Source organism: Mangifera indica, chromosome 4, assembly GCF_011075055.1.
Source record: "Mangifera indica cultivar Alphonso chromosome 4, CATAS_Mindica_2.1, whole genome shotgun sequence".
Lineage (NCBI taxonomy): Eukaryota > Viridiplantae > Streptophyta > Magnoliopsida > Sapindales > Anacardiaceae > Mangifera > Mangifera indica.
The window spans coordinates 21,455,102-21,465,406 of NC_058140.1; the positions used below are offsets into that span (position 1 = coordinate 21,455,102).

Here is a 10,305-nt window from a genome sequence, read left to right on the forward strand (position 1 = left end):
GACCAAGACAAATCATCTTCGTCCAGAGACGAAGACTCCTCATCGACGAAGAGTCTTCGTCGAGGAGTCTTTGACGAAGACAACTCGTCTTCGTCGACGACAGTTTCTAGGATAACCTCCTGAAGGAGGCCGCATCAGAGAGGAAGAGGAGTGGCCTGGAGGTCGCCAGAGAGAAAGAAACGACACCGAAAAACTAACTCAGAAATTGAAAACCCTAGGAGAAAAATATAGTTTTTTAAAACTTGGGTTGGAGGAAATTGTTAGTTTTTAGGGTTTAGGAGGGAAAATAAAATCAAATTTAAGTTTATTTTTAATAATATAGATAAATAACGATTTTACCCTTAAAACCGTTAATTTTAACTGGTCACGGATAGGTAAATGGTATTTTCAAAGTTAATAGAGGGAAAACACATGGCGCATACTTTGGGTGGGAAATAGTAGTTGGGCCTTCTGTTTGCTTTGGCGTATGGGATTCTGACTGGGATAATAGCTGAATTTTTTATTTCACTTATTATTTGTTTTGTCTTCTTCTTAAATAGGGCTTTACTTTATAAAAATCCTTACAATAATTTCTTATTCAGCAAGGGCCATAGTGTAGTTGTGTATTTATTATTTATGAATGTTTAGCTGTATCAAAAACTCTTTTTGGTCCAAAAACCATTTCATAAACCAACTTTGTAACCTAAGACAGGCAGGGTATACGCATCAGGAGGAGAGTGGAATCTATATTGACTAAAAAGTACGCAGTCTAAATGAAATGAATCCATGCAGACACAAAAAGGCTGTATTGTAGAGTGAGGATAATTTTAACAGTAGAAAAAGAATGAATTAGAGTTGAGAAGATCTTGAATCAACTACATAAGATAAACATCTAAGGATAGAGGTAAGAACCTGGCAATCGTTGAACAGTAATTTTGCAGAAAAGACATCTGAAAGCAAGATTGATATAATGTTAAGCTTTAGCTAATGGGGGTCCAACTAAAGGCCTAACTTGTGCAAGTAATTACTATGCATTAAAGGCCTGGCTACTAAAACGACATCCAACTAACAAGAACATGACACAACATGTATCATAATGCAAAGGATTAGGATATCAAATTAGCTGGTGAACGTTAAAATGGTCAAAAGCAAAGTCAACTTTTTCAGAATAGATGAATCAGTATAAAATAATTTCACTGATTGAGTTGTCGGTAGGATACTGGGTGGAAGAATTTGCAAAATAAAATATGGGTATTTTTAATTTGGTTCTAAGGAATTTCAATATCTTCTCTGCCATCAAATTTGCAATAATCCCGGACTAGTGTTTGTTTATATACTTTTCTAATGTCGGAGAATTTTCTATCGGACCCGCGTGCAGAGCTGATGATCAAACGACATGACATTTGTTTGATTTCTTAAAATATGATAAAACTTGTTTTTGCTTTTAGGGAATTTACTAGAAGTTGTGTAGGATAATCTTAAAAGAATGTGATTGAAAGTTAGGAAATTCCCTTGAATATCCAACCTTACTCTTCCTTATTTCCTCAAAATCTTAGCTCTCATGTAAAGTGTGCCTCAAAATTCTAGCTTTCACGTATTATGAATCCATTCCTTTTTTTTTATTCAAGTGATGGACGCGAAGGAGAGCTATGAGAATTAATTGTATTGCAATTGATTATCATTTTGATGCTGAAACTCTAGTTCCGCCCATATTTGAGGTTTCCACTTAATTCAGGGAATTTGGTTGTGCTAATAGGATTCAATTATTTCATGGGCTTAGTAATTTCTGAAAGATATTTTTATGAAGCATTCTCATTGAAGCACTTGGGTTGGAGGTAACACAAGCTCCTTCCATTTTCAAAGATTATCTTTTCTATTTCAATTCTTTTTGGGACAAATTATGCATCTTTTGTGGGTTTTGCTATTCTCCCGGATGATGTTGGATAAATTGTCAGCAACTTTGGATGACGTTGATGAGATGCATTCCTCAGCTATAGCAACAGACCTACAGGTCCAGTGGTGTGGCTGATGTGTGGATGCCTGTTATCACTGCCACAGCTGATAACCATTTTACCGGATCCGAACAATTGTAGCAAAAGGAAAAGGCTTCAGTTAACAAACCTATCCAATTCTGAAGCCATGCTCTCTGTATTTGCCCTTTTTCTAATGAATAAATTTTTGTTTTTTCATTTATTTTGTGGAATGAATTTCCCACTACTTTCCTAATGCATTTTGAAGTCCCTCCTCTCCAATTGGCCATAACCATGAGAATTATCCTGAGCATTCTTTTAATACGACAGTATTGTTTTGGCCAGATTGGATTTTGGATTTCTTTGGTGGGACATCCAAGTTGGTTTGCCTTATACTAGAACATCTTTTGTGGCACATAGTGTTTGACAATTGTCTGATTTTTGAATTCCTTGGAAAGCAAAGGAGCAATGTGTTGCATTCCGTTTACAAAGAACTGTCAAAGTTAAATTTCAATTTTACTATCATTTCCCTTTCGCATATTTATGGGCAAGGAATGAAAATAATCAGTTAAAATTATATAATAGAAGCAACACCATTCTCCCATGCTGTCAAAATTCTCATGCACAAGCACAATGGCACAGAAGCAACCAAAATTAATTCAGGGCTTATTGCTGCAACAAACATTCAATAAATCGAAAACAGTCAACACTACCCGGGAATCACCAACTGCATATCATAAATGCCCCACCCTGCCTCAACTCTAACAACTATATTCTGCTCGCCCAATCAATAAACCTTCAACTTCCAAACATTAAAACTGCTTTATTCACTTGTCCCAAAAGAATTATTCACTTGTCTCAACAAAATTTAAAATCCAGAGCAGAATAACATTCTTGTTATACAAAAAATTTGACTCGACCCATACAGATGGGAATTGTACACCGCCCCTCCATCCATTACAAAACCAAAAGCTTTTCCAGCAATTATTACTAGCATTAATTTGTAAACCATTTGCCCTCATTTTAAGCTGCTTTCTTGCAATTTTTTTCAATCCAATCTAGTTTAACACTCTTTGGCCTCTCAAGTGGCAACCCAAGAGCTCTGTCCCGTATCAGCTGTAGCAAAAATAGATGAAGTGACCAACTAAGTATAACAGTTAATGATTAACAGAAAAAGAGATCATGCAGAACAAACCTGAGAGCAAATTCCAAGACTCCTTGATACACCAAAAAGAACAGTATAATATCTGCCAGCCATGAATTTGAAGTAACATTATCATTTCCCAATTAAGTGATAGGATTGCTAAACACCACCTTAATAATAATTTCTAATAGAATATTGACAGCAGTACCTTGCTTGAGTCAAACCAAAATGATTCAGCAGCACCCCACTGTGAGTATCAACATTGGGCCAAGGGTTTTTAACCTACAATCATGATCAAGTTCCAGATTTAGGAGCATTATATCACTTTTTACTTGATGAAAAGAAACCCAAAATAGAATTTAAAAGTTGGATACTAGATGATATATTATAGAAATGTGATAACAATCGGTTACCCATGAATAAGCTCACAGGGAGTTAAAAATATGTAAGAAAGTAGTATATTATCAAATGGTACCACATTAACTCAGAAAGTAGTATATTATCAAATATCACATGGTACTTTCAAGCATGGCATCTATTAATTGTTAGAAATTATCGGGAAATGATAATATACAGTGATTTTTCATGCTGTTCAAGATTATTTCTACACTTCTATATTGAAAACAGAGATCGTAATATATGATCACAAGCCCTCAGCACTGTAAAAATAAATCTTGGAAATACTCTAGAGGTTAGGATGGCAATGTAGAAGAAATAGTCTCTGCTCAAAGTAAAATGATAAGCAACTTACCTAGCCCAGTTCCGCAAGTATCGGAGGCACCACCTAAAAGAGCTTAGAAACCTGTTAAAAGTGGAAGCTAGTTAGCTCACATGGAAATTAGTAACAAAGTAATAGTGCTTTTATATCATTAACTAGAACACTATTCTCTATAATCTGCAAAAGGGGAAGTAACAACCAACTGGAATAGTGGATCATCAGGTAAATGCTTCAAGACAAACTCTCTCTAACAGATGTATCTTAGATCTTTCTTACACAAGACTCCATGACCAAATCCAGGAACAACCTGCATATTTTGAGAGACCATGGGATGAATTATTACAATATTAGCACTATGTCAAATTAGCTTCAAGTGAACACAATAAAATTAACCTGAGATGGTAATTTTTCAAAGGAAAGTGAAATAATTTTCTTTGGTAGGAAAATGTAAAGGGCTAAGCTAAAACCCAGAACCCAAGGTAAAGAATCAATATCAAAAACACATCCGAAAGTTGATACCCAGAATATGTGCAGACCAAAAAGTTCAAAAAGAATCAACCACTAAAACCACATATTGCCTCAAATTTCACAGGTCCAGATGGCAAGTTGGCATTATGGAAGCTGTTGAGTTGTATAAACCATATTAGGATGAGAATCAACCCATATTAGGATTAGAATCTGTAAAATAGAAAATTACGATATTGCATTCCAGTTATAGTTTATTGTAACAGTGTATATAGATGTGTTCTATAGACTATCAATATATACAAGAAATTCAATTCATTCATATTTTCACATGGTATCAGAATGTTAGGTTAATTAGAAACCTTAACTGTGTATATTCCGCTGACTGTTTCCGACGAAGGTCAGACTGCCCTCCTCTTGATATCGAATCAAAAATCTGACAACACCGGCTAGTTCGTCTCTCTCTCTCGTCGGCAAACCCTCGGAAGCATGTTGCCATTCAACGCTGCATGTGCTGATCGTTTTTTCGACAACTTCTTTCACTGATCTCTTTCTCCCGAGAGTGTGCCACGTCACTGTTGGCACCATTGGACTCAAACAACGTGGGCGAGCAAAACCCTAGAGCCTCGCTGCCATCCACTGTCAGATTCACTGTCACCGTCGTCAAAAAATCTATTCTCTCCGGATTTTTTTCTCCTTGTTCAAATTCTAGTCTTCACTTAGTCAACCAGAGTATCTTTCAAACCTGTTTGGTCACTGCCAATTTTGAATTTCTCAAGTTCGTGTAACCTCATGACTCAACCATGTCGTTTGAAGGATTCGACTCTAAATCAAGACACACTCAACCATCTTGACTTTTACTGGTGCTGAGTATAAAGAATATCTCTAGTAACTGACTGCTTGTTTCTCAATTAATTGGATGTCTTCTTCAGTCCTACAAAACAAGGTACCCATTCCATTTTATTCCATGATCAGTTGTTATACTTTCTTTCTCCACGTGTCTGTGGTTACATGTGTTTTATTCATATTTGTTCCCCTAATCAAGATAAATTGTTTGCCAAGTCCATCAAGTGTATTTTCCTAGAATACTTGCATCTTCAAAAAGAGTATAAGCGTTATTCTCCAACAACACATTGATTTTTCATATCTGTTGATGTTACATTTTTTTAATCTTCTCCCTTCTTCACTTCATCTCTACCAGGAAGCGACTCTATAACTAAAGTTCTTTATGTCCCTTACATTGCTCCTCTTCTTGATTCTATACCTGTACCATACAGTCCTTTTCTTGCAAGAGATTCTCCTCCTCTTGAAAATGATGTTGATGTTCCTCTTATAGGTATTGACATTGTTCCGGTTAATGTTCTTGAAGCTCTTGTTGATGCACTTCCTACTCCGGATTCCTCGTAAGCTACGGTCTCGCCTCTTGATGATCAGTTTCCCATTGTCATTCATAAAGGTATGTGGTCCACTCACAACTTTCATCCAATTTATAATTTTCTTAGTTATCATTGATTATCTTTATCCAATTATGCTTTTGTGTCCACAATGTCTTCTATTTCAGTTCCTACCAATATTTATGAGGCTTTATCTGATCTCGGGCGACGTCAGACAATAGTTAAAGAAATTACTGCTTTGTATAATAATAACACTTAGGAATTAGTTTCGTTGCCTCTTGGCCACTCGACTGTTGGGTGTTGTTGGATTTATATTGTTAAGGTTGGTCTAGATGGTTAGGTTGATCGATTAAAGGTGCGTTTGGTGGCAAAAGGATACACTCAGACTTATGGGTTGGATTATTATGACGTTTTTTCCCCTGTGGCTAAGATGTCTTCCGTTCATTTGCTCTTATCTATGACAACCATCAAACAATGGCCTCTATACCAATTGGACATTAAAAATGTCTTCTTCATGTTGAGGTTCCGGAAGAAATATATGTGGAACAACCATTTATCTTTATTGCTTAGGAAGAGTTTAGCTTAGTAAGTAAACTTTGTCACTCTCTGTATGACTTGAAACAGTTTCTTTGTGTTTGATTTGGACACTTTAGAACTGCCATCCAAGAGTTTGACATGACTCAGTGTAAATCTGATCATTGTGTTTTCTATAGACATATATCACCAAGACAATGTATCTATCTGATTGTCTATGTCAATAATACTGTTATTACAAAAAGTGATCAAGATGGTATTGCATAATTGAAGAAAAACTTGTTTAGACACTTTCAGATTGAAGATTTGAGATTGTTAAGGTACTTCCTTAGTATAAAGGTTGCTCAATCCAACTCTGGTATTGTTATCTTTAAGAAAAAATATGCATTGAATATTTTGGAAGATACAAAGATGTTAGAGTACAAACCGATAGACTATCCTATAAATCATAATTCCAAGCTCTTACTTGGACAGAGAGAGCCTCTTACTAACCTTGAAAAATATCGAAGACTGATTGGTAAGCTTAATTACTTTACCATCACACGACCTGATATCTCTTTCTTTGTCAACGTCGTTAGTCATTTTTTACAATTTCCTCGTGATAGTCATTGGGATACAGTTGTTTAGATTTTAAGGTATGTTAAGGGTGCATCAGACAAAGGTTTGTTATATGAAAATAGGGGTCATACACAAATTGTCAGATATACTGATGCTAATTGGGCAGACGCTCCATCTGATAGACGGTTCACTTCAGGTTTTTATGTTTTTGCTAGAGGAAGCCTAGTATCTTGAAAAAGTAACAAGTAAGATATTGTTGCCAGATCGAGTACAAAGACAGAATATTGTGCAATGACATTAGCAACTTATGAGCTTATTTGGTTGAAACAACTAATCCAAGAGTTGAAATTCGCAGAAGTATCACAAATGAAGTTACTTTGTGATAATCAAGTGGCTCTCTATATTGCCTCCAACCCAATGTTTCACTAAAGGACTAAGCATATAGAAATTGATTGTCATTTTATTTGAGAAAAAAATTAGTCCAGTTGTATTACTACTAGCCATGTCAGCTCAAATGACTAGCTAATGGATATTCTCACTAAATTTCTCAGGAGTCTTTGTATTGGTTTTATTTGTAGCAAGCTTAGTACACATGATCTATATACTCCACTTTGAAGGGGAGTGTTGATCCAAAGTAAAACTTCCTATGACCACAATGTAGCATGATAAAAAGAAAAAAGCAATTGAATTCATCTCAAGTGGAAAACAAATAAGATTCCTATGAACAAGAATTCAGATGTCTCGCCAATAACAACTAATTGAACTGAAAATGTTCCATACAGATAAAAGACAAAAAAGAAAAACAATGTGGACTGATATATTTCACCAAAAAAAAAGACCTTTTTTTAGCATGCATCCTAGATTTTAGCTCAATTCACTGACTTGAAAACACAGAACGAATCAAAGAGAGGAATACTCCAAAATTAATTTATTAGGACAATATAATTGCCAAAACAATGGGGGAAGAAATCCTACTTAACAAGAATAATAAGATTAAATATGTGGCACATAATGGAGAGTGTTAAGATAGAATTACAATACCTGATTAGCCAACCCATGGAGTGGTCCAGTTAAACCATTTAATGCAGCCACAAATGAAAGACAAGGATCTGAAAGAGCACTAGCAACCTAAATTTAGCACAACAATTGCATAAAAACAGAACATCAACATTCAACTGGAAGAGATATCATTGGAAGAAAAACATTTTTTTAAGAAAAATAAATTAAAATTTCTGAGGCTACATAAAAAATAACAACCTTGTGGATTAAAGATAGAAAATTATATGAATAATGTGATGAATTGCTTGATCAAAATTACAATAACTTACCAAATGGTCAGTGTGAGCACTTACATTCCCACCTTCATGGTCACTGCAAAACAGTATTCAATATTTACATATTAAATTCATAAGATTGTTCTTTAGTAAGTACCACATACATTTTGCAGAAAACAAGAACGAATCTGTGCAAACCAAAATCCACAAACCATATATCATATTCTTAAGAGAAAAATAAGTTGTTCAGACCTATGGATGGTGACATAAAGCCTCATAAGCTCCTGCATCTTCGGATCATCAAATCCCAACATGCTTGAAAAGTTAGCACCATAATCCAGAGAGTCATCTTTGGGAATAACTTTTCCATCCTTGTATATCCTTCAAAAACACAATCACAAACAAAATCATAAAGACGGCGAACGATTAATATTATTCAATAGAAAATGCAACAACAAAAATAGACATGATAGTAGACAATCAGCAAACAGTGTTAAATACACCAACTGGAAAAGAAAAATAAAGTGAGAGAAGGGAGATGAAATGAAATGCCAATGGAGTCTGTAAAAATGTATCACGGTGCGTACAGGGTGTGTATAGGGTGTATAAGGTGCGTACAGGGTGCATGCAGGGTGCGTACAAATTAACATAAGTGATCAATTTTTGATAACCTATGAGCATTTTCTGTTTGTTAGGTTATGATTTGAAAATTCAAAAACCTATTCGAAATTATCAATTTTTGTTATAATATAGATTGAAACGAAAAAATTAACATAAGTGCAAAAAAGGGTGCGTGAGGGTGTGTACAGGTGCTTAAGGGTGCGTAAAGGGTGTGTAGAGTGCGTAAAAGGTGCGTAAAGGTGTGCGTAGGTGCTTAAGGATGCGTAAGGTAGGTAAAAGGTGCGTAAAGTGAGTAAAAGATGCATGAGGTGTCCGAGTTATATAATATAATATAATATTTAATATAATATATATAAATAATAATAATAATTTTTTAATATATATTATATATATATTTATTATAATTTTTAAGGCCAAAGGACTATTTCCCACCCAAGGTATGCTGCAATGTCAAGTGCCCCCTTTTTATCTATGATAACACCAAATGTCCACCCATCAACAGTTAAAATTAACGGCAGTAAGGGTAAAATCGTTATTTTCTCTATAATATTAAAAATAAACTAAAATATAATCTCTTTTTGCCCCCTTAAACTTTAAAAATTAAAAGTTTCCCCCGACCTAAGTTTTAAAAAATTACAGTTTCACCTTAGGGTTTCGTTTTGAAATCTCTGGCGTCATCTCCGGCTCTATTGCCAACGGCCTCTCCCTCCCAAAGCATCCTCTTCCTCTGACGGTCTCTTTCCTATCATTTGGAGGCCTAATCGGCGTCCGATGCCCGATCTTCGTCTTCCACCGCTCTTCCGACGTCGATCAGGTGTCGGAATGAGAGGAAAGAGATCATTGGAAGGAAAGGATGCTTCGAGAGGGAGAGGCCGCCGACAATGGAGCCGGAGATTTCAAGACGAAACTCTAGGATGAAACTGTCATTTTTTAAAACTTAGGCTGAGGGAAATTTTTAGTTTTTAAAGTTTAGGGGGGCAAAATGAGATAAAATTTTAACGGGTTAGGGTTCCGTTAATTTTAACTGCTGATGGGTAGACATTTGGTGTTATCATAGATAAAGGGGAGACACTTGAAATTGCAGCATATCTTGGGTGGGACATAGTCCTTTGGCCAATTTTTAAATATTATATTATATTATTATATATAAAACAATGGTGTGATTAGGGACCCCTTCGCAATCCTATGTGTATGTGTGTGTGTATATATATATTAAAATGAGTTTTACGCATCCCATACCCTACGTACCTTTTATGTATTTTACGTACCCTTTACGCACTCTATGCACTTTTTACGCACCCTTAAGCACTTGTTCACACCTTCACGCATCTTTCTTCGCACTTATATTAATCTTTTCGTTTCAATTTATATTATAACAAAAATTGATTATTTCGAATAAGTTTTTGAATCTTCAAATTATAACCTAACAAATAGAGAATGCTCATAGGTTATCAAAAATTGATCACTTATGTTAATCTGTACGCACCCTACACGCACCTTACGCACCCTGTACGCACTTTACGTACTCTGTAAGCACCCTTTGCGTCCCATACGCACCGTGATACAGCGTCGGTTCACACTTATCATTCTCCTCATTTATGCGATTTTTTCGTTACTATTTGTATTTGAAACCTAAACAAAAATTTAT

General features: G+C 35.4%; 1 pseudogene; it reads right to left on the reverse strand.

Moving 5' to 3' along the window:
* Positions 1-2,583: 2,583 nt before the first annotated feature.
* On the reverse strand, positions 2,584-4,630 carry LOC123213410 (annotated as a pseudogene).
* Positions 4,631-10,305: the final 5,675 nt, after the last annotated feature.